This window comes from Passer domesticus, chromosome 3 (genome assembly GCF_036417665.1).
Source record: "Passer domesticus isolate bPasDom1 chromosome 3, bPasDom1.hap1, whole genome shotgun sequence".
NCBI lineage: Eukaryota > Metazoa > Chordata > Aves > Passeriformes > Passeridae > Passer > Passer domesticus.
This window is the reverse complement of record NC_087476.1, coordinates 57,376,271-57,403,334: the sequence shown is the minus strand read 5'-3', so window position 1 is coordinate 57,403,334 and position 27,064 is coordinate 57,376,271.

The window sequence follows — 27,064 nt, the reverse complement described above, 5'->3', positions numbered from 1 at the left end:
TGAAATACTTTCTTCACACTAACTTTTCCCTTCCCTCTGAAGCCAGCAGGTGACATCTGGAAAAAATATAAAAACAATGAGAGATTTGTAATTTCAAAGGGATTAGTAACTCCACTCCATCTGTGTGGGCGCTGCAGCCCCACTGACCTCCCGTACCACGGGGCCGGGAAGCTCTGCAGGAGTGGGGCCAGCATCCTGGCCATGCATCACTTCCCCACCACAGATACCTCAGTGTGCCTTGTGTCAAAGGGAGCAGGAATGTCTTGAGCCAGAAGTGAAAGAGCATCCTGTGGATTTAGCTAAAACAATACAGTTTAAGGTGCTGGGTGGTATGACTCAGTTTAGGAGAGGATGTTTGTGGTACAGAGGGAGGTCAGTGTGTTGCTTGCATGATTCTACTCTCAATGTGTTGGCACACAGTTCTGCTGAGAGCTGAGATAGCCACACCTCATAGCCAGCCACAAGAAAGCCTTCTCCAGCTGGTGAGGAACATGGACATCAGTGGCAGGAGGAGTACACAGCACGGTCTTTGTCGCTGCCCCAGCGCTGCTGCTGGCTCAGGGCTCTGCACTGGTGCTGTCAGAGACACTTGGAGCATCACAGCTCTCACAGTGTGGGCCTGACACGCAGATCTGCATTCTCAAATGCACAGGAGCAAAAGCAGAGGAATATAAAGACAAGAAAGAGTGAGACAAATGAGTAGGCAGAGGATACAAGCTTTTCCTTCTGGGTCAGTGTGTCACACATTCACACCAGTTATGTTTCGTGACTGCATTTTGTCAGGTGTATCTACAGTCTCACCAGTAAGGGGCTTTCTTTTTCTTTACCAACTCTGCATATTGTTAAATCACCTTTACTCTTTTCTCATCTTTTCTCTTCCTGAGTCCACTGGTCTGGTGCAGTCTAGAAGATTCCTCACTGCTCAATCACCAGTTACTTCCACAGCCTTGGGCAGATTATTGCCTTCTTGTGAGCCTGTGAAATGGGGGAACAGCTTTGTGCTTCAAATATATAGTAACAGGTTTAAAAAAATAAAGTAAAAAAGATGGGTACTTAGGATGTGCAACAATGAGTACCATGCATACACTGGAGATCTTTTACTTAGAGACAAGAGATGCTGCAGGGCTGTAGATTTGTTTTACTACATGAAACAAATTTGGTGTATGTGACAGAGAGGCACTGAATTTCCCCACTCTGGTGGCCCTTAGTGCAGCCTGGTAGGCTTAGCCTGCCTGTGCTGGCTGGCTCGAGTGGCTGTGATGCCAAGAGAAGGTAGTGCCCTTCTGCACAGTCAGTTCCTGCCCTCCTAGGGCTCATAAATAAGGAAAAGCACAGCATAAACATCATCCTCTGGTCCCCACATTCCCTACAGCATACTGTGCAGGTGAAGCTAAGTGACCCCACACTTTGGGTGTGTAACAGAAATGCAGCAGGCTCACACAAGAGCTCTGTGACCTTGCCTCTGTTTGCACAGTGGGAAAGAGCCAGGTGGGGAATCCACCAGTTTAATCTGCCAGTCCGAGAATTTAGCTCCCAGGGCAATGACTTCAGGGCCACAAGCAGACTGGGATACCAGATTTTGCTGTGTTTTGGCCCCTCTGGGGATGGGGTTTGACCTTGGGCACAACGCTGTGCTCACATGGCTGGCCATGACCAGAGCCAGCGCTTGTCCTCTCAGCTGAGAGCAGGAGCCACAGAGCTGGGAGCATCCACCCCACTGCAGGAACATGTCCCTGGCCTGCCAGATTTTAGAAATGTTTTTGATAAAAATGCCAGACTCCAAGATTGAAACAAGAATAGGGGTGAGATGGGACCTGCTTGAGCCACATTACTCTCATCATTTTTGGCAGATACTGAAGTACAAAAATCCCCATACTGTGCCTAGGAACTAATAAAAAAAAAAAAAAGTAGTCTTACTGTAAAAGCACTAAAAACATAACGCAAAAGGGAAAATTATTTAAACTTTGCAGAGACTTGTTGGCTTTGACTTGTCTGAACAACAGTGGAAAGCAAGGACGAGGAACATCTAACACTTTTTTACTTTGGACTTTAAAGCATGTTAAAGTAACATCCATAGCCAGATATTTCAAAATAATGCGTAATATTCTGTAGTAAAAAGTTACAGTAATATTTAAATCACATTTTCTTTCAATGCTGCTGGTGTAGTAGTTGAGCTCAAAGTCAAATTAACAACAAGTGATTTAATGAGCAGCATTATGCTGGCTGTGTAATGACACACAGGAGGACTGGTGCTGGTAGTTCAGAGGCCATTACAGCCATATGGAGTGATTAGATGATGCTCGAGTGTCCCACTCAGTCCTTATGCCCAGACACAGAGGTTCCTTTTGGACAGGGCTGTGGGACAGAGGGTTGGTGTGGCCAGGAGGAGGCACAGGCGGCTCTGTGGTGTTCAGAGATGAAGAACGGCTGTCAGGTGGGAGAAAAACCACATCTTTGCCATGTGTATGGAGACTTTTCTCCCAAAACACATGGCATAATCAGAAATAAGAAAACTAAACTCCAAAAAATAGCATAGAAATCTCAATCTGTTCAGCAGGCAGGGGGAGCTGATGAAGGAGATGTGGGTGAAAGCTCTGACTTGTTGGAAGGAAAAGAGGGGCTGGAAGGTGTGGGGGCACAGGGCCAGAGGCAGAAGGATGCACAAAGCAGGAGATATGGGCAGGTACATCAGAGCCTCAAGAAGCAGGAGGTAAACAGGGGACTATTTTTCTTTGAACCATCATATCCTGAGGGTTCTCTGTAGCTTGTTTTCTCATCCAAGATTTTGAGGAGAAAGCTTTAAGTAGCAGAGAAGACAGATCAATAGAAATCCAGACAGCCCACACGAGAGACCTCTGAGGTAGACCAAAGACCTCTGAGGAAAGTGACCTCCTGAAGCTGTTGCCACACAATGCCATGTATACAGTATAAACACTCTTTCCTGCATTCTGGGAAACTTTCAAAAGATAAGTATGTGAAACATGATCAGTGTTTTCCTCTGCTGATAATTCAGCAGCAACATAAAATAGCATGTGGATTAATTTACTTGGTTTGCTTTATATGTGGTCTTCCAGATTGCCAGGTGCACAGATGCTGAAGCAAAATCAAACTAAAAGTGTTTTACCCTGTGGGATACAAGGGAGACCACAGATTCAGATTCAATCCCAGGTTTCTCTTCAGCCTTTTGTTCCCAGAACTCTGGGGTACTGTCTAACCTGCAGTCACATCTGCTGTGGCATGGTTTAGCTCAAGACACAGGAAACATGAAAGATCACAAGGTTCTGTGAATTCTCATCCTTTCTAGACCCTGTTTTTCTTCAGATTTACCCTAAGCCTGACCCAGTTCTGAAGGCTAGCACCACAGTGCAGAATTCACCATGGAAGACACAGCATCTGCTGTCTCTGAACATCTCCTTGGGAAAAGGAAAGTTTTGCCAGAAGCTAAAGCCTGTCTATTTTATATAGCAGCACCTCTGAGTACATTGCAACCCGTCCCCTGTCACCAAGCTGCTGGCCAGGTATGAAGAATGTTATCTCTCTTTGGCTCTAACACACCTCTATAACAATTCTGAAGGATGTGGCTTAGCAGAGGAAAATCATCCCTACAATAGTGAAGCTGTCCAAAATTAATTGGACAAAAATTAATTTCCTCAGCTGGCACATCTCACCCAATTAATCTTGCAGCAGCCTACCAAAGTCAGGCTGCATTTTCTCTTTGGGTTTTTTTCATCCAGTACGACACATGTCAGAGAAAACTTGATTACTTGGATGTCATAACAACTTCTCAGGAAACCAGACTATAGGACATTCAGAAAACTGAATTGGAAGTGTATTTCTGAGCTGCCAGATAGCCTGTGTCTTTTTTCTGTATCATAAAAGGATAGCATAAAATCATGCAAAGAAGTAGTTTTACTTACTTGGGCAGGCTAAGTTTAAAACCATGGTTTCTAAATGTTTCCTAAAGAGCCAAGCTGTCCAATGCTCTTCCTACATTTTCCTGGATGACATATGAGGCCAAGGACTTCTAGTTATCCAAAAAGCCAGAAATGGTGCTCAGAGTTGTTCCAAATGAAACTCTTACTGCAATATTTTAAAAACATCCACACAGCTTCTGACCAACCAAACTCCCTTACCCTGGAGGGCAGGCTATGGCATGGCAGGAAGATAAACCAATGCTTTCTATTTGCTGTCTGTGAACTCAGCCAAAAAGACTGAAGCATTACACATGCTATGGCGTGTCCACAAAAACTTGCTGTGCCAACGTGAACTAACAGCCTGGAAAGCCACTATGCATTGTAAAAAATCACAGACCGGTGACATTCTATGAGTTTATATCCCCAGAAGCAAATAAATTAAATGAGGAAAGCCTTCACATTTCAAATAGCCCCCTGTAAGCCTTTCCAGTGAGTTATTGCTAAATAAGCCAGTAGCTGTGCTGCACACACACACCATGCTTCCCTGGCAGCTCTACTGTAAGACCCTCTTGCAGTTTAATCAGAAGTTTGCCTGTCTTTAAATACTTTGAATGACACTTTCCTGCTGTGAAGATGGTTGATCTCATCTGAACTTTAGGCACCTAGCAAGGTTAACCTGTGTAGTGGATGGAAGCAGGGCTGGTTGAGAGGCTGAGAAGCCCCAGTCAGGGGCAGCTGTAATGAGCTCCTGGTGCTGTCCTCCCTGGGTGTCTCTGCTTCAAGATGGGAAGGTGCAGCTCCTCCTGTACCTGATGGGAAGGTGCAGCTCCTCCTGTCCCTGATAGGAAGGTGCAGCTCCTCCTGTCCCTGATGGGAAGGTACAACTCCTCTTGTCCCTGCAGCTGTGGTTCCTGGGTGCTGATGCCTGTGAGGAGTCTCCAGAGCACAGCAGAACGATATTGTTTTAGAGGTCTCCCAGGGTGGAGAGGGAATAGAATGTAAAGATTAGGAATTAACTCCATGGTTTTAATGCAAAAGTTGGGAAAGCGTGAGTGAAACAGACCTGAGGAATAACTGGGAATGTGGGACTGACTACTTGAATTGGGAGACAGATTTGGGAGATGGGAGGAAAAGAGGCAGAGGTGTATACTGTCAATGCAGCTGTGAGGCATGTTCAGGGGTCAGGTGAGAGCATGTAAGCTGATAGGCAGAAAAAGAAATTTAGGCTGGCAGGTGGGATGAGGGGAAGACTGAGGTGTGGAAGAGAGAAAAGGTCTGCAGCTGTCAGCAAAGCAGGAGAGAGGTAGAAGCTCAGACTAAGAAACGGGAGGCAAGGATCTGTGACAAGATCCTAAAAAAGAGATGATGCTATCAAAACCCCAAGGCTGGTTGGCATGGCATAGGAAACCTTAAACCTGGATTTTCCTGAGTACCAAATGCTTGGCTTGCAGTCTGTGCTGTGTTGTTTTAGAGTAGACTCCACATGTAATGACTGCACGAGAGGTGCCATCCATGTCTGGGTGCTGTGCCTTTTGAGGTGGACAAGCCACCAGGCTAGGAGGCCATCTCAGCTAAATACCTTTGGCAGGTACGTGCCAGTCAGGAATGGAGCCCTAAGGACAGGAATAAAGCCCTCCTCAGCCCACTCAGACACCTGTGTGTCTTCTGTGATGCTGAAGAGCTGCCCTCACAGTGACCACCTCCCCAGGAGCTCAGCAGCAGGAGGGCTGTCATGTACTGCTGTTCCTTTTGCACCTGCAGACAAAGAGATGGCCCAGGGACTGCAGTGCCACGCAGGGCGTAGGTCCCCAGAGCCTGGCAGAGGGGACAGTGACCATGCATGCAGCAAGGCTGAGCTGGCAGCAAGTTGCTTTCTTGTATCAGAAACCTCATAATGGCTGTGAAGGCTCAGAGGAGTCTTTTCCCATCACTAGGAGAACCCCCCAGAATGTGCTGCTTCTCATTGTAGTAACAAAGACCAAGCTCTTTGCCTGGTGACCTGTGCCTGATGAGGAGTGATTTCAGCTCTCTGTGGCTCTCTGCACAGTGGCAGATACACTGCCTGCAGCCAGCCCAGTTGCTCTGAGCCATGATCCCCTGAGGCAGGTATGGGATACCCTTTTTGTCTCCATGGATTTTTTTTCCTTTTATGAGCTGAAGGAGCCCAGAATTAGAGTAGCCTCATGTCTCCCTCAGCCACTGGAAGGACTGCATCCAGCCGTGTACCATCCTTAAAGCAGGTCTTGCACATCTCATGGTGGCACCTGAGAGCCCCTGTGGGGCAAGGAGTGAACACAAATGAGCCAGCATGGGTGGTATGCTGATGAGGAACCCAACTGAGCAGGCAGTGGCACCAAGGTGATCATTCAATCCATGTGGCCACAGCTTCCCAGGGACTCCAACCTGACTCTTTCTTCCTGCTAAAAGCTGCATTCTGATCAGGCATGTGCCAGGAACCATCTCCCTTGGCTGAGGTGGAAGAAAGGATGGATTTCTCTGCAGCTTGCTGCTGCCCACAGCTGAACAAGGAGCTGTTCATGGTGCCTGCTCACCAGTGCACCAGGTAGGAGATTCTGGTGTGGATCAGCATTGCAGTGCCCGCTCCTCAGAGACCAGAAGGTAACCCCCACTGGGAAAGGTCAAGACCAAGTATCCAACTTTTCCCACTGCTTATACAAACCCAGTTTGGCAGCATGTGGTGTGCATTTACCCCTTTTAACCAGCCAGAGGCTGTGCTACAGCAAGCCAGCATGGAGCAGACCCTGAGGCACACCTCCCCCAGCCTCACCCACTGCTGCTGCTGCTGCTTTAGTGGTGTCCAGCAGATTTTTCCAGAAGAGCAATGGCTTTGCAGGAGGCAGAGATGTCTCCCTGCCCACGGTGTGCCAGGGCAGCTGCTCTCCACGGGACAGGGGCAGCACAGGGATGTGACTCGGGCAGGAGTAGCCATCAGGAAGCAGCTGGAGGCACTCAGCAGTGCTGGGTGCCGGGCACAGAGCCTCCTCCGGGCTGTGAAAGGAGTGATCTGGGCCTTCGTGATGGGCCCTGCGCTTCTGAGCCAAAACTCACGGGGTCTGAGGCCAAACAGATGGACTTCACTGGGAGAAGGGGGAGGCCACCTGAGGAAGGGTAACTCAAGCCAACACCAAACATGTGTGGGGCTCCTTAGCAACAAGAGATTAGCCTAAGCATGCCATTGCATTGCAGACCTCTGGATGTGCACACGCTCTCCCTTACTCACACATGCTAAAACCATCCCTGGACTTCAGCATCCCCAGTGGCCTCCCTCCAGCAGCCTCCCTGTGCTGCTCCATCCTGCTCAATGGAGCCCGGCAGCCAAGTCCCGGCACTTCTTGTCACTTTCCCACACCAAGCAGTGTAATATCAAGCACCAAATGTACCTCAGTCTGCCTTTTCTTTTCACCCAGGGATATCACAGGCTCTTCCATCTCTTAGATCTATGAGAGGAAGAAAAAGTCAGTGCAAGGGTTTCTAAATGGATACCATTACCACCAGCAACACACAAATCATGTCTCAGTGCTGATGGCTTGTGGACATTCAAAACTGCTGCTGCTGGTGTTGCTAATTCAGGACAGCCTTACACTGGCAGGTGATTCCATTAATGCTGCCCTTTAACTAAGCCCCAGCACCACCTCTGTGAGTTCCTCGGATGCAGTCCTTGCCTGACCCCACACTCCTGCATGGAGTGCATGGGTCCCCACTGTTCTGTTTGAAAGGCCCATGGCAGAGACACAATGAGAAGCAAGCCAGGGAGCCTTCTCCTGGAAAGCATAACTGGGAGCAGGGCCATGCTCAATATTTGCTTCTTTCCCATATATAAAATCCTCCCCAAGATGGGAGTGACATGTGCAGCAGAGATCTCTGCCTTCCTCTCGAATGCTTCTCCTTGGCTTGTTGCCTTTCATAGCAAAGCTATAACTCCTCTGGTGATTTCCTTTCATCATGCATGCAGAGCTTGTCCTCTTGCTGCTACCTTCCCCAGCTGTGCCAGTGCCCATGGCAGTGTAATCCTGTCCCGTGTGTGCAGAGGTACATAAACAGAGCAGGGCTAGTGAAAAACCCCCTCTCCCTCCCTATCTGGATCATATGCTCAAATCCAAAACAGTTTGGAGGCATCACTGCTCCATCTTCTGGGTCCTGTCATCAGCAGCATGTGCTCTTACCAGGACATAACCCAGCTGGTCTTTCTTCTGCAAGCTGCTCCCCGCTGCCATAATGTGATTGATGAGCAGAAAGAGCCAGACAGAAGACAATAGGGAGCAAAGAAATGCAAGTGAAGGTGCATAAGAGAGCAGTGGAGAAAACCCCTTATAATAGTGAAAAACAGGCAGAAAATGAAAAAGAAGGAAGGCAGACGATGACCAAGTAGAGAGAAGAAGGAAAGAAAAACTAAAGAGAACAAAGAGTTTAAAGCAACAGGAAACTGAAGTAAAAAAGGGAAATAGTAGCTGAGGCTGCCCCATCTTGAAGATAAGCAGTAGGAGAGAAAGCCTTTTGGCTAGCACACAATAAATAACTCGGTCAGGAGGTAGCAGATGCTGCCCTTTCCGAGGGGCTGGGGCAGTCATTTGTCACAGGCAGGATCAAAGGCAAGCAAAGAGACTTTTGAGGGAGTTACCACAATAGGATCAGAGGCAAAATCTGTCCTGCAAGCTGGAAAGGGTTGTTAAATCAGTTATCAGAGAGCTGATCTGTTGCAAGCTCATGCTCGGTTTGTTTGGCAGCAGCGTGTTTCTGTGCCCATGTCCTGCTCACTGCACTCACCTGGGGAGCACAGAGAGTTCACACACAGCACACCAGCAAGAAAATGTTCTGCCTCCTGACAGAGTGAGCCAACCTCTGTGCATGCAGAGGTCTGTGCTCTCTTCCAATGTAGCTATCCAACTAGTTATAAAGCTGGTCTCTCACAAAATAAAAGTCTATTTGAGCTCTGCTTAATATATTTTTTTCATTGCTGAGATGAAAACCTTATGATGAAAGCCCACATTTTATCAATTTAAGGAATACTAAAAGAAAGAAATGCTGATACATTAAATGTCAAATCAGAGGAAATGAGTAAAACCCACTTTATTCTCTCTATAACCTTCTGAGGATACACATGCTACCAACCCAATTCTGACTTCATTGCCTCCACGCACACATGGAAGGAGGCTGCAGGAATGAATATGGGGGCAGAAGTTGTATGAGGAGGTTGAGGGAGTTCACAGCACTGCTGCTTTTGTCCCTGTGAGGACAATTACCCCGCTGAAGCACATGGTTGCTGGCACACACTAGGCTTGCTAGGTCAGAAAATGCTGGAGCCCTTCCATGGAGTCCTTGCTTTTGAATCTCAGCTCTCTGTGTTCAGAGTAACTAATTACACTGGCTTTTGGAAGGAGACTTTACTAATCTGCGAGACCTATGGTAAGTTTTTCCAAAAAATCCCAAGGAATTTAAAAGCTCTTCTTCTTGCCATCTAGCAGAGCATAGATGCCTGCACTGCTCTAAAGCACCACCACAAATCAGAAAATGCTCACCAAACTGTGTTTGTACATCCTTGGTAAACAGCCAGCAAAAAAGCAGGGGAGGAGACACGAAGTGGGGTCCTGGCCTCTGTGTCAGTGCAGGAGCAGAACTAGGGACAGAAACCAGCTTCTCACTGCCTCCAGCCAGTGCCAGCCATCCAATTGCTACATTCAGCAAAAATAAAAAGAAATTTTCAAAACACGATTTATGCTTTGGCCTGACATGAGCATTGGAAACACTCCTGTTGCAGACTATGTAGCCCTGAATATTTCTTCACTAAAAAGCTTCCTCAGTCATAGGAAAAATTTCTTCACTGGAAGAGTTGTCAAGCACTGGAATAGGCAGCCCAGGGAGGTGGTGGATACCATGGAAGTGTTCAAAAACCATGTAGATGTGGTGCTTAGGACTATGGTTTAGGGGTGGACCTGTCAGTGTCACATTAATGGTTGGACTTGATGGTCCTAGAGGTCTTTCCCAACATTAGTGATTCTGTGATTCTGTAATATTAATTAAAAATATTCATCCTCAAATTTCAGCTGCTGTAAACTGACACCCCTGTGCAGGAATCAGCATTGGCTTCCTTAGAAATGGCTTTCAGAGAAACAATGGGAATTTTCACCACATGAACCTCTGCCCCTGAATGCCCACTCTTTACATGTCAAACCACAAAAATTATCTTTAACATTAAAGGCTGGGCTGGAACAATAAAGTCAGACTCTTCATTAATGAAAAGACATATTATCAAGAGATCAACACAGTTACAATAGAAACTATTTCTGATCCATTAAGGCATTTTGGAGGTTTTGGTTTAAAGCACCACTTGAATCTGTCCCAGAAACAAAACAACAGGGAAGCAGCAATAGCATGCAAATTAGACTTGACTAAATGAAGGCTTTTGGTAAGTAGAGCAAATAGTTCAATATTTTTAAGCTGTTAGTAAGGATTTGCATTCATTTTTTTTAGAGCAATGATGGCATAAAGGCAGTTATAAGCATAAAATGGAGGAGGGAAAATTTTTAATTGCATCAAAACATCCTTCTACACCCACAAATATACAGGTAATGAAAAAGTAAAAGTGTTGGGTCAAGAAAAAACAATATATATGGTTACATTGCTGATTTATTTTGTATGCTTCTTAGATCAGCAAGTCTTTTAAATTGCTTTACAGTCTTTCAAAAAATCACTTGCACTGAGGGGAGTTATTTCTGTTAGATAATGGTGTGGTTTGTTGCACTGTGGTTGATGGGTGAGGATGTAGGGGGGTGATACCATTAGGTATCACCTCCAGGGTTCCCCAGTCAAAGTCATAAAGAGCTCCCAATATTTCTTCATTGGCATTGGATAAAGGAAAGTCATGACCCTCCTACCCTTAAAGCAGAGTGTTTCTCATTTCTTATGTTTCTCATGTTGCCACCTTGTCAATGCAGGCTGCAAAGCTGTGAGAGGGTACCAGCAGCTCAGAAACCTTTCTTCACCACGACACTTGAGCCCTCCTTGCTCAGATCCATAGTGCACGTGATGCCTTAAGGCTGGGTATGGAGCTGCTACACTTGAACATCTCAGCTCTTCCTCGTGCAAAGCCTTTTCCCTTCCCAACACTGCACACCATCCTGGAGCCAGCATCCCATTCTGAGAGGGTGGCCACTGGGATCCAGCTTTACAGTCACTCCTACTTGATGTGCTCTCAGTAAAATGTGAGGGGACTGACCCTGCAGCCACACAGACCTTCTTACCATGTCATTATCAGATCCATGCTGTGGCTTGGTTAATTAACTGTGGCTGTGCCCTTGGGCTCAGCGGAGGTTCATCTGTTGGAGCAGCAGTCTCTGGGAAGAAGGGGCTGGTTCTCTCATTTCTGGATTTCTTCCTCTGGCTGTGCCTTGCAGGATGTCTCTTCTTCAGGTCCCACTCTGTATCTTTGCAGCAATTTCATGCCTCCAACTGTGATGGTGCTCCTTCAGTTTTACCCCTCATGGTAGCAGGCTTGTTTTAGACATAGTTGGCCAAAACTTTAGCAATGTGTTAATAGGAATGTGAAGCTGACATTTTCTAGAAACAAACTCAGGAACCACCTCATCTATTTTCAGTGTCTAAACTGAAAAAGAATGTAATATGTAAACATACAGTATCAACTGCCACAAGCTATTTAATTTTTTTTTAATCTTTAAATTTTAATATTAAAAGCTCTTGGTCATAAAATCACAGAAAATGTTTATTTTCTTTTAAAACAAAAGCATTTTCTGCATTCTTAGGAGATTATTTTTGTGACGAGCTGCACTCAAGCCTTGAGATATTCAATCCAACATGTTATAAATGCATATTCATACAGCTCTTAATAATGAAGCTAATCAGCATGTTATTCTTTCTCCAAAGGATTAACTTTTTCCTTTGTCACATCTGACTTTTAAAAACATCAGTCTCAGCACTGGGTAGACTGCATTAACAGAAAAGATGAAATCACTTCATGACAAATACTCAGTGTACTGTTATATGCTATTATTTAGAAGGCTAACTGCAAAATTCAGCTTTTACAAGCAGGATGCTGGCCAAGCTGCTTAGTTACCAAATGTGTTTGCATTTGTGTTTACAAACTGAATATCCCTCCCTTCTTTTAATTAAAAAAAAACTGTTGTAGTTTATTAAGCTAATCCTGCACTTGCTCGCCAAAAGTTGAACGGGAATGTCCCTTCCAGTCAATCACCAAAATTAGCAGTTCTCCCCATCATCCCTTTGCCACACCCGGTGTCAGTGGAGACATCTCCACCCCACTCAGAAACGAGCCATCTCCTTCAGACAAAAACATGATGTATGCTAGAGAAATCTGCTGGGCTTTGGCAACTGCATATTTCTGGGCACTAGAAAAGCTCCCATGCTTTTGGTGTAAGGCACGGTGATAATTATTCCTTATCTGACAGGATTATTGTGAAATTACTCTATTTATGTTTGTAAGAAAGTCCAACATTCTGTGCAGTCTGGAGGAGAAGAGACTGACAAAAACCAGGGATGTAGCTCTGCAGGGGATGCTGAGGGCTGCCTGGGAAGAGGGATGGATTGGTCCAGCAGAAAGGACATACCAATGGGATGCAAAGCTTCAGGAGAAAGTCAACATTCATAGACTAATTTTTCTGAGAGCTGATGGAAAACTAGCAAAAAAAACCCCTCCGACCCCTCACAATTTGTCCCCCCCACACACATAGCCAACAAACAAACCAAAACCAAGCAAAACCACAAAACTAAACAAAAACCACAACCAAAAAAACCCATAACCCCCAAACCCTCAGAACTTGTTCCTCATGTTACTGCAGGAGACACCAAGCAAGAGTGACAGGCTGACTGATTGGACTGGCCAGCACTGTAACATCACATTTTCCAAGGAGGTTATGCTGGAAAACAAAAGTGCACACCGGGGGCAGTCAGCTGGGATTGTCTGTACTGACACAGCGCCTTTGGAGAAAAACCACAAGTGTCACATGGCCCTAGGACCTCTTTGGCACGTGACAAACATAAATGGACAGAAAAAGGGCTCTTTCTGCTCCTTCCCTTCAGAGAGACCTTTTCAGGCTTCTCTGTCCCCGAAGGAGAAACAATGCAGTATAGCTTTGCTGGAAAGCATGTAAACAGATGTAACATCAAATACTCTTTTAGCCAAGCACTGAATTTTCCCTGGCACACATTACTACACAGTTGCAAAATTTCTTATGACTCTGTAGGGGAGATTCCTACACTGTATGATCAGAGACAAAATTCCCACCTGCTTCAGCAGGGCTGGAGTTTTACCCAGTCTCTCATTCCTTCATGCCTTTTTCTGTCTGAAGGGGGAAGTTTACACTAATCTTTCATATCTTGGGCTGATTTCTATATACACTCAGCCACAGCTTGGCACTGCACCATCCTTCAGGTGCAGCTCCCCATCTTTTTGCCCTTACAAAGAACAGCAGCCAGAGCTGAAGGAACATTCTATTGCTTTCAATAAAAACACTCCTGTGACCTTCAGATTTTCCAGTTTCATTATTTCAAGGGAGTCACTTTAATTTTGTATTACTTGACCTGTATTTCAAAGTACTTTGGACCCTTGGGGATCTGAAGTAAATTAAAAGTTATCATAAGCTAGAGGACTTTGCACTATGTGAGCAAATATGCAGAAATCAAGACCATTGCAGGGTTCTTGCCTTACAGAAATCCCACCCTTGATGTGCAATAGATAATAAGGTTACCTGCCAGACATTTATTCTTCTTTCTCCTCACCATGCAAAATAAAAATCAGGGCTAGGCCACAGTGATAAGATAAAGATAAAAGTGACAGCTCACACTACTGTAGCCAAAAACTGGCAAGAGTCCCCATGATTCCCCATATCCAGGCAGTCTGGTGGAAGTTCTGTGGCACCAGATCCCTCCTCTGCTGCCCAGCACAGGGAGATGAATGAGCTAGAGAAGAGCCCTGCTGGATGCAGGTCCTACAGTGGGGCAGCCCATGGGACTGCTGCATCTCATCCCACTGCTGGGGTGTCAGGAAGGAGTGCCCCATTCCCACAGGTTGGCCAACAGGGAAAACCACCAGTAAAGCTGCTGCAGCATCCCAGAGAGAAGGAGGAGTTCCCCCTCCATCCCAAAGCACCTTGTGCTCACAGCCAGGCACCCAGCCCCTTCCAGGTGCTGACATCTGCAAAGCCATTTGCGGCTGGGGTCCGATCCAGGTGTCCCCACCACTGCTGCAGAGCATGTTCCCAGTGGAGCCCCATGATCCCCCTGCCTGTGGGGGCCATCACCCTGCACCCCTGCTCACCCCACCTGGCTCCAGGCCAATCTCCTCGGGATGCCAAGGCCACCAGCCCCAATACCACCTCAGAGTTGTGCCGGAGAGGGCTCTGCACTGCCCACCACACTGGCCACCAAAGGTGCTCATCAGACTTGACAAGGCATGATGTCCAGAATAAATACATTTTTAGTATGGTTTCCCTAGGAGGAGAAAAAACACCACACTGAGAGAGAATTTGTGTGCAAATTGAGCAGACACATGCAATGCTTTGCAAAGGAGGCCTGACTTCAGGATTAGATCATTTTAATAAGCCACAATAGCTGTGTCAGCCAAAATAATTACCATGTTAAGTCTCTATTGAAGGACCAAGCAGTGAAACCTGCATGCTGTATGGCAACCCTAATTTCTTTCTATAAAATCACATTTACCTCCATACTTTACTTATAAGTGCACTTAACTGATGTTTATTGCATTTGCATGTCAGTGTTACTCTAATACACCAGCCAAAACTGGTGTGAAGAACAGTGAAAGCCTCAAACCACAAAAAAGGGCAAAGATTTGCTTTTACAAAATGAGGTAAAACGAAAAGTATTCTAGACATAGGTTTGAAAGTTTTTTGACACAGGTACAAAAATTACTCTCAGAGAGTGTTTTAAATTTAAAAATATACAGAAGGACTGCATATCTAACAGAATAAAATGCTAGAACAAAAATTAGTATTACCATAGTATTACCATAAAAAAGGGTAAGCACGAGCAAGCACAGTCAGTAGGGCATGGGAAAGTTGAATTAGTCAGTAGAGAAGCTTATGGTTAAAAGTTCACAAGTATAGAAATTAAAAAGGCAAGTAGTTGTAAAGAAATGAATTTTTTTTTTCTACCATGTATAGAAGGTAGAAGGACTAAAAAGTGTGGCTGATGTGCAGAATGGAGAAGGTTGAAATGAGGGGTAATCTAGGCAAGTACTACAACCTGAGTTTTTATGAAGATGCTGATCTCGAACATGGGAACAAAGATGTAATGGTTGACATTACTTGGAGAGAGCAGGTTCCCAAAACCAGGATGTAAGTAAATTTGAAAGAAGATGAGGCATGAAATGTCAATGGCACATACATTCCTTCCTCCATAACCCTGGAGAACCTACAACGGGAAAAGGGTGAAGCCATAGTAACTAAGGGCACTGTGACAAGCAGAAAAGTACATTTAGTAGGGCTAACATTTTGGGGTACAGGACAACTGCTTTCTGGAAGAAGAAAATTCAAAAGACCTGTTCTTTTTGACCTCAAGTAAAACATTTCCCATTGCATTTCTTGTGGGGATAGCTGCAAGTAACAGCAGACTAAAAGTAGAGAACAGACTGTATTGGAAAGGATTGGTGAAGTTCATCCAGTGGAAAGTACTGGATCTCATAGCAACACTTTCAGAAATGACCTGAATGACCTCTTACAGTTATTCATGTGTTAATGAAATTTTTGTTAATTCAACATTCAAAGGAACTGCCATGAGGCAAGGACTGCAATATCATTTGGGAAAAAAATGAATGACCTTGAAGTCTGGAACAGTAGAAATTAAATTAAAAGTACAAAGTCATATACTTAATGTCTAGTAGGAAGGATCTCTGCTATATCCCAGGAGCTTGTTTGTGTGAGATGATGGAGGAGACAGACTGAAGTGTATTATTTTGGGTGATTCAAGCCAAAAATATGGTACATCCATAAGAACAGCAGATGTGATCACAAATTGAAACAGATATTTCAAATACAAGGACTCATGAATCAGTGGGATTACACAAAGTTCTTGTGACACCTAATTTGTACTGCTGTGCACCATTTTTTTGTAAGGAATAAATTAAATTGGAGTAGTGCTAAGCAAGGTTACTGGGGGGATCAAACGACCAGAGAAGTTATTCTACACAAGAAGAACAGAAAAATAAGGCTGAATGTGTGCAATTGTTCGCTGAAGCTGTACCAGTTAAAATACACCATGGATGGAATATACCTTTTTTTAAAAGAAAGGTAAACTGCACAAAACCCCAAGTCAGTAAAAATGGTCCTTAAGTGACAGGATTTCCTGCAGACAGCTCTGAAAAATGGTTTGGGACAGGTATGTAGGCTTGAAGCAAAACTGATTCACTGATTCTACTAGTTGCTTTCAATAGGGAGAGGAGAGGAGAGGAGAGGAGAGGAGAGGAGAGGAGAGGAGAGGAGAGGAGAGGAGAGGAGAGGAGAGGAGAGGAGAGGAGAGGAGAGGAGAGGAGAGGAGAGGAGAGGAGAGGAGAGGAGAGGAGAGGAGAGGAGAGGAGAGGAGAGGAGAGGAGAGGAGAGGAGAGGAGAGGAGAGGAGAGGAGAGGAGAGGAGAGGAGAGGAGAGGAGAGGAGAGGAGAGGAGAGGAGAGGAGAGGAGAGGAGAGGAGAGGAGGTTAGGATGAATAGGAAAAAAGTTACCTCTGAACTGCAGCTCTTACTTCACTGTAGAGGTCATTAGGTTCCAACCCCACCCAAGGCAGCTGTGCTCAAGCTTTTCAAACCAAGCCCAAAGCTTGTGACTGTTTTTGGCTAAAAGAGAGAACAGAAGACTGCTTGAAAGGAATTCTTGGAAGGAACAGGGAGGGTGGAAGAAGAAAGCTGCACATGATGTGCTGGTCAGGGAGGATGAAAAGGGGCATCCTCCAGAAGTGGAATAATGGAGATCCAGCAATGGCTGGAGTACCTGAAAATCAAATGGATAAATTAAGGGCATCCAATATGCAGCAAATTGGTAGGCAACAAGTGTGCCTGACAGATACAACACACGTAGCCCTGAATACCTCTTCAAAGGCTTTTTTTTTTTAACAGAAAAGAAATTTATGATTCATCTGGGATTTATTTCAATGTTATTTTATTTTGTAAGGAAATGCTCTACATTTCATCTAATCATTTGCAAATGGATGGAAAAGGTAGGATGTGTTTAGGAATCCTCAATACATGTTTTACAAACAATCCTGCCACTCACCTCCATCATTCCTCTGCTCCGAGTGAGTCACCAGCAGACATAAAAGACAAGGAAGGAAGCACTGGGGTTAATGAAAAACAGCCTGCTTGCAAACTTAATTCTTATGTTAACAATCAAAGAAAACAGAAGATACAGTATTCCTTTCAAAGCAAAAACACTCCATTTGTTCAGAGCAAGCCAAAACTAAAACATGAATAATCTATTCCCCACAGTGTTGCAGGGGAAGAAAAATACAGAATGAACACGTTATGCATAGGAAAAGCCCTGAAATTTCTGTAGCACTCTCAGTGGTAGCAGGAGCAGGTACATGTGGACAAGGAAAGCAACTCCCAGCCATGGTTAGTCTTTGAGTGGGTCTCCATGTGCACAAGCCATGGTCACTGGGTGGCCTTGCAGATTTTCTCAATATCCAGCAGTGATGGTGAGTGTCCAGCAGAGTGGATGTTCATAGGGTCCTTCATTTCAGAGATGTCTTTTTTCTAGTTTGACCACATCTTCTCACCCAGTAATGGTGGGCATACTGGGAAACACAGAAACTGGAAAAAGGAGACCCTGCAGAGGAAAAGGCAATGAAGGTTGACCACCCAACAAGAGCTACTGCATCCTGTGGCACTTATTCTTGTTACTGTATATAAATCAGTACTCGTATCCTTTCCTCTGTACTTCTCCTCAGAAGCATTATTTAGGCAGAGGATCCCAGATAATTTCAGCAGCATAAAGAATTGCCCTTTCCAAACAGGCCTGCCCTGGGAATGTATGCCAGTGTAAGGATGTCACGTGCTGCTGATGCAAGTACAACACCACCAGCTGTTGGGACAGCTGGGCCCTGCTCCCCAGATGGAGCACAGGGCTGCCTTGGTGGCACTCTGCTGCCATGGTCAGCAGAGCCTGCATAAAATTACTGCTGCATGGTGTGCTCCTTCCTCAGATTTTTCCAAAAATGGCTGTGCTGGCAGAGCTCTTCTGTGCAGAAACCTGAGCTTAAGATCTCATCCTGTTATATTCCTTACACCAGTCAGAACAGGATTTCATGCAGCAGGAATAGGTCCAACACCCTGGGCCATTTCTTTCAAAATAAATCTACTGATCCTGTCTGTAAACAATATCTTGTGTGTCCATAACAAAACAAAGAACTCAATCAATCAATCAATCAATGTACCTATCTCAATCAGCATCTCCCATCCTTTATCAGCTGCTCAAATGATCAAATATTCACCTGCAGTCAGGTCATTAAAGAGCAGTCTCTACTTCAAGCCTACATTGGACTCACACCTCTGGATCTACCATCACTGTTGTGCTTCTGTCACATCTGGCCAAGTGTGACTCTTAATTACACACATTCTGTCAGAAATAATTGCTGCTAACTAGAAAGGAGGCTCCTGCAGATGAAAGACAGGAATTCAGATGCCAAAGGAATCATGCCTAGAGAAATTTCCCCAGAAAGTCTATTTCTTAGCCCATGTCATATTATTTGAAAATTTGAAATTTATGTAATCGTCTGAAACGGATAAAAAGTCCTTTCTTTGGCAAGTTACTTCAGGGCCAAGCAGAGAGTTAACTTTCTGTAGTGCAAGTTACTTCTCCTCCTAAAGTCCTGAACCATGAGGCTTTGCACCCAGTATCTATTTCACTTACTGGCCTGCTCAAAGGTCTTTATTGTCTGTTAGAAAGAGCTTCAGCTTGTTGAAATTATACTGCATCACAGCTGCCAGTAAATTCCTCATGCCTTTCCTCGGCATTCAGTCAAATAAGCAAATGTGTGAATAAAAACCTTTTCCTTCTTAACAAGAAATCTTATAAACAATAGAAAAACAAATTATATCTTTACAAGTACCAGATAAATAAAACTGAACTTTAAAAACTGTACTTCTGTAGGAAATATTATGAGATGTTTACCCTGAAAAACAATTGAGAGCATTGACTCGTGTTTCACTAGGCTAACAGTATGGAAAAAAGTTGCAGCAGTGGAAACTGCAATGTGCATCAGGCTTGTTTAAGCATAACCCACCCTAGAGATGAACACAGAAATCCAGGCAGTGAGCATCTCAGCCCCTTCTGCTCTGTGGCTGTCCGTAGGACAGAGAAACTTCTCTCCTGTGAACAAAGATTTTAAGTGAGATGAAACCACTAAGCCTTTAGACAGCGATTAGCTCCCTTTTCTTTCACACTTAACTATGACCAAGCATCCACACCGTGGTAGGTGATGCTGTTTGGACCTGGTGATTCTCCAATCTTTAAGTCCCTTTTCCGAAGGAATATAAGGCTTAGAAACAATATGGGCAAAACTTCCTCTACACGGGTGGCTGCAACACTGGTGGGATGAAAAATGTTTTTCCTGATCTTCTCTCTCACACCAACATGTTCAGGCGTCCTGGGATGAAGAAGTGGTGTCTGCCACTGATGTGGGATTGGGAGCAAGGCCCCCTGCAAAGGAGGTCTGTACAGGTGGCACCATCACAGTGGCAGGGATGGGGACCAGGAGAGGATACATTTATGATTTCCATAATATGAAACACCTCTAGAAGGAACACCTGAGCAGGTGCTATGAGACATGGTACAGTTCACCACCCGGCATCCCTCCATTAAGAACCCAGCAGCTCTGTGATGTTGATAGAGAAGTGCTGACCTACATCTGCTAAAAGGCTGGCACTTTTGTTTTGTCTCTGAAGCAGCTCCAATTCAAAGTGATCAAAATCATTCACAGACAAAGTCTGTGTGTCCTTTTTCAGGGCTGAGTTCATATTTTTGATATGTCACACTGATAGATCAATATCTGACTGGAGATTTCTCCTCTAGTCCTATTGATAATATAAATGTTCTGCAAGAGGACAAAGTTCATCAGTTTTGCCTCAAAAACATAAAAGCAGACGTAAATACATAGCAGAGAAGGGATCCACCCTGAAGTCTGTTTCCTTTATAAATGCTAAAAATATTTGAGTAGGTCTTGATGCAGTCCCACAGAGTTAAGTCATTATATGCTATTGACTTTGATGTAATAAATTTAGTATTATCTACTGACATGTTTTATGATAGTTTCATACCATGATTGACATAAACCACTACAAAACCCCATATCTGAACTCAGATCAAAAGAGATTATGCACTAGCTCAGACAGATGCTCTTTTATTCAGTTCTCTCAGAAATGCCTGGAATTTCTATGGCAAGCTTTCTTGGGACTTTCTGCAGATAGCTGGTCATGCACTGAGCAGTCTGCAGATTTACAAAGGTTGCTGCAAAACTTATGAGAGCTGGAAGGAAACTCATTTTCCATAGCTCAGGCCACATTTTTCTCTTGGAGAGCCCTGCATTCCAGGGGTTTCACTGTCTGAGTTTAATATATATGACATTCAAGTTTCTAAATGTGTTCTCTATGAGATTTTTTTTTATTTTTGCTACCACAAATACTTTAAAGCAGGCATCACGACAGGAAAAACACTGTAAGAGAAGTGTTCGATGATAGAAGAGTGAAGTAACAGTATCATCATTTCCCAAAGGTTGATGCACTCAGAGAAGACTGCAAAAGATGGCCATTCATTTAGAAAGGAGAGTTAATGGGAGATAACTGGCAAATTATTTTTGCTGGAGCCTGAAAGTCCCAACCCCCAGTGACCACCAGCTACCCCTGGTTTCAAGGTTTCTCAAGGTGTGGCACTCTATCTGACACAAGAAACACCCTCTCTGTCAGGAGAGCAGACGTGGAGTTTCTGGGCATATTGACAGACTTTACATTTTCTGACAATACCAACAGTCACAGGAGGAGTTTCCTGTGAGCACAAGCAGCAAGTACCCTATTTCATAAGCCTGGAACACAGAGTTATTTAGATCAAAATTGGATCTTGACACAGATTCCCCCCTACATACCAGTAGAGTTGGGGCTGAGCACTGGGCCTCTGCAGTGACTTGCTTGACTTGTGCTCCACAATCTCTATGGTTGCTTGTCAAAACCTACTGCTACCCTCTCATCAGCAGTTACTACATGGTGAGATCTGGCAGCAAGAAATTGCTAAATGCGCAATGGCAGTGCAAGACAGAGTCTTGTTTTCTATGCAATGCATGCCACTAAGTTGATGTCACCCTTGGGGACAGGGACCTTGCTATGGTAATTCTGCATGCAAAGCTTTGTGGCCTTGCTGTGCCTCTGCACAGCCTTGCTGTGAGGTCCAAGAGCTGCAGAAGAGCTTTCTTCTCCCTCCTCCTCTTCCTCCTCCTTCACACCTTGGTCACCTTGGCACCCTCAGCTATTTGAAGACAAACTCAGAATCCTGGGAAGATCCTGGTGCTGCTCACTGTTTTCACAAGTACCCTTAAGTCACTGGCCACGTCAGCAAAGCTGGAAGGCAAAGCCCAGCTGCAGGAAGGTTTGCTAGAACTTGGCAAGTACTCAGTGATGGCTATCTCAGCAAACACTCAAAGCCTGACCCCCTTCCCAAACACTGGCAGCTTCCAGATGGAGGAGTGGCCATTCCAGGCTGTCCTGTGCCCAGCCCTGCAAGCATGGAGGGGAAAGCTGTGTGCTGGGGGAATAAGGTGTCCCAGGGCTTGGATTTGGTTGTGATCCATCCCCCCCTTGGATGCAGGCAAGGGCACTGAAATAGGCAGAAGAGCAGTTCTGCCTAAAACGCATTTCTTTACAGACAGCAGTGACATGGAGAACAGTCCAGAAACATGATGTCATCCCTTTTATCATCCATAAATCTCTGCTTTCTGTACTCCTAGCCAACTCTACGACATGGATCAAAGTTTTCTAGAAAAGGAATAGGAGTCTACTTGTTATTTCTCATTAAATACCCTGTGGATCTGCTACAAAGGGATATCAAACACTGTTTATCCAAATCTATAAATCCTGTAGGATTTAACATAGGGATTAGGATATAGTTTCAGTGCAACTCCATTACATATGCTGTAAGAGAAATAATTTTACCCTGAAGGGATGGCACTTGCAAGTTTTGAGAAACCAGTCCCATAGAATATCTCCTTTGCTTCATATAAATACACTCACTAAAGTCTTGAGCCTTTAGCTCTGCTGAAACCATCAGACAGATAAGTGCCCCTTTTATCCAGATAAACTTCCTGGGGGAGGAAGTGTCAGCTCGAATTTTAGGACTGGTTTCATGTAAATGCAGCACTGTAAAGCAGATTGAAATATGATTCAGGAGACATGTAGGAGGACAAAGATAAGGTATGTCCCTAGTTAAGTATCTTTTTATGTAAGTATATTTTTTATCTAAGATACTGCTGTCAGTACATAAATACTTAAATGTCATAGGATTATGAGTAGTATGATAGTATTTAAATAGTACAGTATTATAGTATTTAAATGTCATAGCAAAAATCCATGTTTAGCCAAGGTCAAAGAGCAGTTGACCACTACATGAAAAAGGAACACTCAAGAATGTGTTCACCTCTGTTGCAATATATCGCCTCAGTTTGATTGGCACGTCAAAAGAAACACTTAACTTGCAATGTGAGTGCAAAAATGTTGGTGAGCTGAGAACCCACAAACACTCCAAAGCAAATGTGACACTCCCACCACAATGCATCCAGCCCAAAGGGACTGTCCTAGGGAGAGCAAGATGCTTATCTGAAGCAGAGCCTGAACCTATAGTCTCCAGCAATCCCTAAATTATCTTTGTATAGAAAAACCACTGTGGGGATCCAATGTTAGTGCCCTGATCCCACCTCTCTTCCTGTGGTACCTCATATTTGTGACTTTTGCACATTTACTAAGAGTTTGCTAAAAGCAGTTTGCAGTGCAGTTGTAGCTGTGCGTGTGATGTGAGGTTGATGTCTGTCAAGTGTGGAGCAGGAGGAACAAGTGTTCTGCTGCCCTTTCCAGACTGAAGCCTGATCCCTACTGCTATTCTTGTGGACTGAGCTCACCCCACCACATTTACACCTGCACTCACCAAATAAAGATGAAATTCAGGTTTATTGTTCTTCTTCACAATATGTGCGAACTCAGCCACACAGAACGGTGCTGAAGGACCTGAGCCTCAAGGTGCTCTTGTATGTTTCAGAAATCCTTGAAAAACTGCTCATACTTATAAAACTAATACCCTTAAGGGACTGCCAAAGTTATGGTTACCAACAACATAAATGGCAGATACATTAGAGAAAAGTGATTTTGCAGCAGGACTGGCTGCCAGAACTAACTCCTGGAAGCATTTTCTGACTCACTGGGTAGCCTCACCCTTGCCTGCCACTGTTGTCAGGCACAGCACATGACCAGCTTTCCATCCTGCAAAATCAGCAGGTGACAGGAGCACAGATGAGGCAAACACTGGAAAGAACAGGTGTATTGTTTGGCTTTTGCTGGATTACACACATCCATCCTCAGCTGGAATCTCATGCAAAAAAACATGCTTGCCTTTGGGCCAGGAGGTCTGTACCTTGGTAAGGACCAACATCAGTATGTGTGGGTACTAGCAAAATCACTTTCCCTTTCTCACTTCAGTTCAGCTTAGTGGTCTTCCCTTCATTCAGAGACAAATATCTTTGATTCCTGTCATGTTTAAAATCAGCAGGAAAGTCTATAGTGCTTATCCAGTCTTTGCAGGAAAGACATTTAGGTATTTTCTTCTGAAGAGCTGTGTGTATTTTTCAATACAGCAAAGGCAAAGATCATCCTCCAGTTCCCCACATGATCTCACAGCAGTTCTGCCTATTGAAGATTAAAACCAGGCTTTTCTTTGAAAAGTAACACACCATGGACAACTCAGTCCTCAACAGGATGTGTGTATCAATCTTTTTTTGCCTGCAGAAAGGATGGAACGGGAGATACCTGTGTTGTTGCATGAAAAGGACAATTCCATCTCCCTGCTTCAGGGAAAACACCTGAGACTTAACCTGAGCATTCTGTGACCCACCAGCCTGGTGTATGCTGCCAGCACACAGTCCTTACCAGTACGTGAGAAGTAATTTTAAAGGGAGATTGCTCTGTGGAGGAAGAGCTACAACACTGTGCCACCATGGACAGTCAATGGATCTGGTCAGAGCTCAGCAAGCACAAGACAAAGGTGCTGTCTTGTGGGGGTATGAAGTGGGAGATCCTCGTCCTTGTGCCCTGCAGCCATTAGCAGGTTATGCTGGATCAAATGCAGCACTGATGTAAGAGAAGGGCACAAGCAGGTGTTGGATGCAGGTGCTGACACTGCTCAGTTTGGTTACAGCTCCCTCTCCCCCTGCACCTCACGCCTTATCTCACCTAGCATCAGTGGCTATCCACAGCCATGTTCTCAGTAAGCAAATGGTATTTAAAATCTGCATCGCAGAAGCTGTAACTATTTAGGCTGTTACTTGTTGGTATTTCTTAAGCGATGTATCTGGCTATTCTCACAGCTTGTGAGGCTGGAGCTCTTCTGGTTTTTACTTAGGATGTTTACAGGAACATCAAACAAACTTTTTGAGAAGTATAGATTATTCATATTTATTTATATCAAGGAGGTGCCTAGAAATTCTAGGTATGGACCAATGCACAGCTTGGTGGGTTTTATTCAAACATAGAACAAAATGATTTTCCACCCCGCTTCAAGTCCGTGACCAAAACAAAAGAGAAAAACAGAGCAGGCACACATGGACCATCAGGAAGGAACATCTGTGTATGACAAGTGTTTACTGTACAACTTGCTGGGTTTGATTGATTAAAGACTGTGAATGTAATTTTGAATGAAACATCAGAATCAAACATAGTATGGTTGTGCTGGGTCAATATAGGCTGCTGAGTTCTCTCCTAACCTTTGTGCCTGTGCATCTCCTCACTTTTCCAGCTCCAGGGCTGACACCTTTGCTGGACTTTTTTGTGCCAATGGCTGTTCATGCAAGAATGACAGCACATTCCCATCTATCTTCCTTGCCTAGAACTCCACATTCAGAAGAAGTGCATTGTGACTTAGACACCAATCTCAGAGGTGGTTCAGATCCACACACAACTCCCAGCTTGGGAATTTCCTCTGACCTGAGTGACAGCAACAAAGCCCAGGTTTGAGCAGTGTACTTTATATAAGCTGTACATCATAGTCAGGTGATGGCGGCTTAAAACACTCAGAGGAATGCAGAGCTGTTATTCATTTATACAGCTGCTCTGAAGAAAAATCCATCCTTCCTTCCTTCCTTCCTTCCTTCCTTCCTTCCTTCCTTCCTTCCTTCCTTCCTTCCTTCCTTCCTTCCTTCCTTCCTTCCTTCCTTCCTTCCTTCCTTCCTTCCTTCCTTCCTTCCTTCACACTTCTTCACTTCCAGAAAGATACTCATGAAAACAAGGTGCAGGTGTGCATTTCTGCCTGTGCCTACACATCAGCTGCTCTTTTAAAGATGAATCCAACTGTTGTTCTTAGTTTTCCATTACTATTTCTTGCCCTCCCAATGGGTTTCAAAAGTTAATAGAGCTTCTGCAAAATGATGAGAGTGTTCCCTTTTCTTGAATAACAGGAAAATCTGATACTCATAGTAATGATTTATTTGAAAAATCTTTCCACTCACCTACAGTTATGAGTAATACTTAAACATACTGTAAGATCATCAGTCTGAGACATCTGAGCAAAAATTCTTCTTTCTCTTATATTTTACAATGCAACTGAGGCTAAGGGGATTTAATAAAGACATTTATACAAAGTGAGCAGTGTTGGGGGAGAGTGTAAGAGCACTTTACAGGTGCAAAATGTCTGTCACCTGGTCACCCTCTCATCAGATGCAGGTGGGTGGCTCCAGGGATGGAAATGCTTATGAATACAGCAATCTTACCTCCTAAGGGTCAGAAAAAACTAGGGATCCATTGCCTTCCTCTCAGGCATTTTGCTTGTAGTTAATTTCCTTTCTTTTCTTGCAAGTTATTGAAATAACACATTTAATCTGGAGTCAGAAGGGGTATTTCCTGCCAAACTGTGCAGATTTAGTTTGATTCTGCTTCACTGGGTGAGAAACCAGACTTCCTTTTTTACACCATTTCAATCCAAAGCCAGATAACTTTTTCCTTTCATCTGGCTTGACATAGCCTCATGAAGAACAAAAAGCACAGCCATGCCCCACACCACCAACAGCTCAAGTGCAAGGGGAGAGGCAGGAGATGAGCACAACCCTCTTGACTCCTCCTATCTTTGAGGAAGTGACAAGAGTGGACACAGTCTGTCCCTGGTCCCCAAATTTATGGCAAGGGCTGTTTTTCCAAATGCTGCTTGCCTTGGGCTTGTCTTATCCTTTATTCCATGTGTGTGGAACCTTTGTGTGGCATCTGACATCTCATGGGCACCTGGCATGAGACAATGACTTGAATGACCATCTCTTTTCAGATATGCCAGAGACCAAAACAAAACTGGCATACTGGCTGAAATAAAGAGGATCTTGGTAGTAGTAGCTGAATTGCTGAATTTCTTACATCTCAGTAGCTGCCTTCCATCCTTTCTGTATCTTGGCATTTAACCCCATCACCAGGTGTTTCTCCCTCGCAAGTGAAATACATCCATCTCAAGCTACAAGGATGTTTCTCTGGTGCCTTGATGAGGAAGAGACAACTCATAAAAAAACACACAGCAGCATCACTTGCTGCTCAGCAGGTGTTTGTGTCCCAATCCCCTCAGGAGCTCCAGCCACCCCAGTCTGCAAGCAGAACAGTCTCCACAATGAGCAGGAGGAACCACAGTGGCAGCATCCTCCTGCCAACCCTGTTCTGTGTTCCAATTAGCTTGTGGATGCCTCTGCCCTGGCACTGGTACCCTGGTGTGGGCAGAAAGGAGAGCAACTCACCCCCAGTGGTAAAACAGCATCTTCCTCTCCTGTGCTGCACATGTGGAAGCATCACTACAACCACCCCAGCCAGCAGTGCAATCTCCCCCAGGCTGCTCAGGAGCAACACAGCCATGTAGCCTGGGCAGGCACCTCATAAAGGG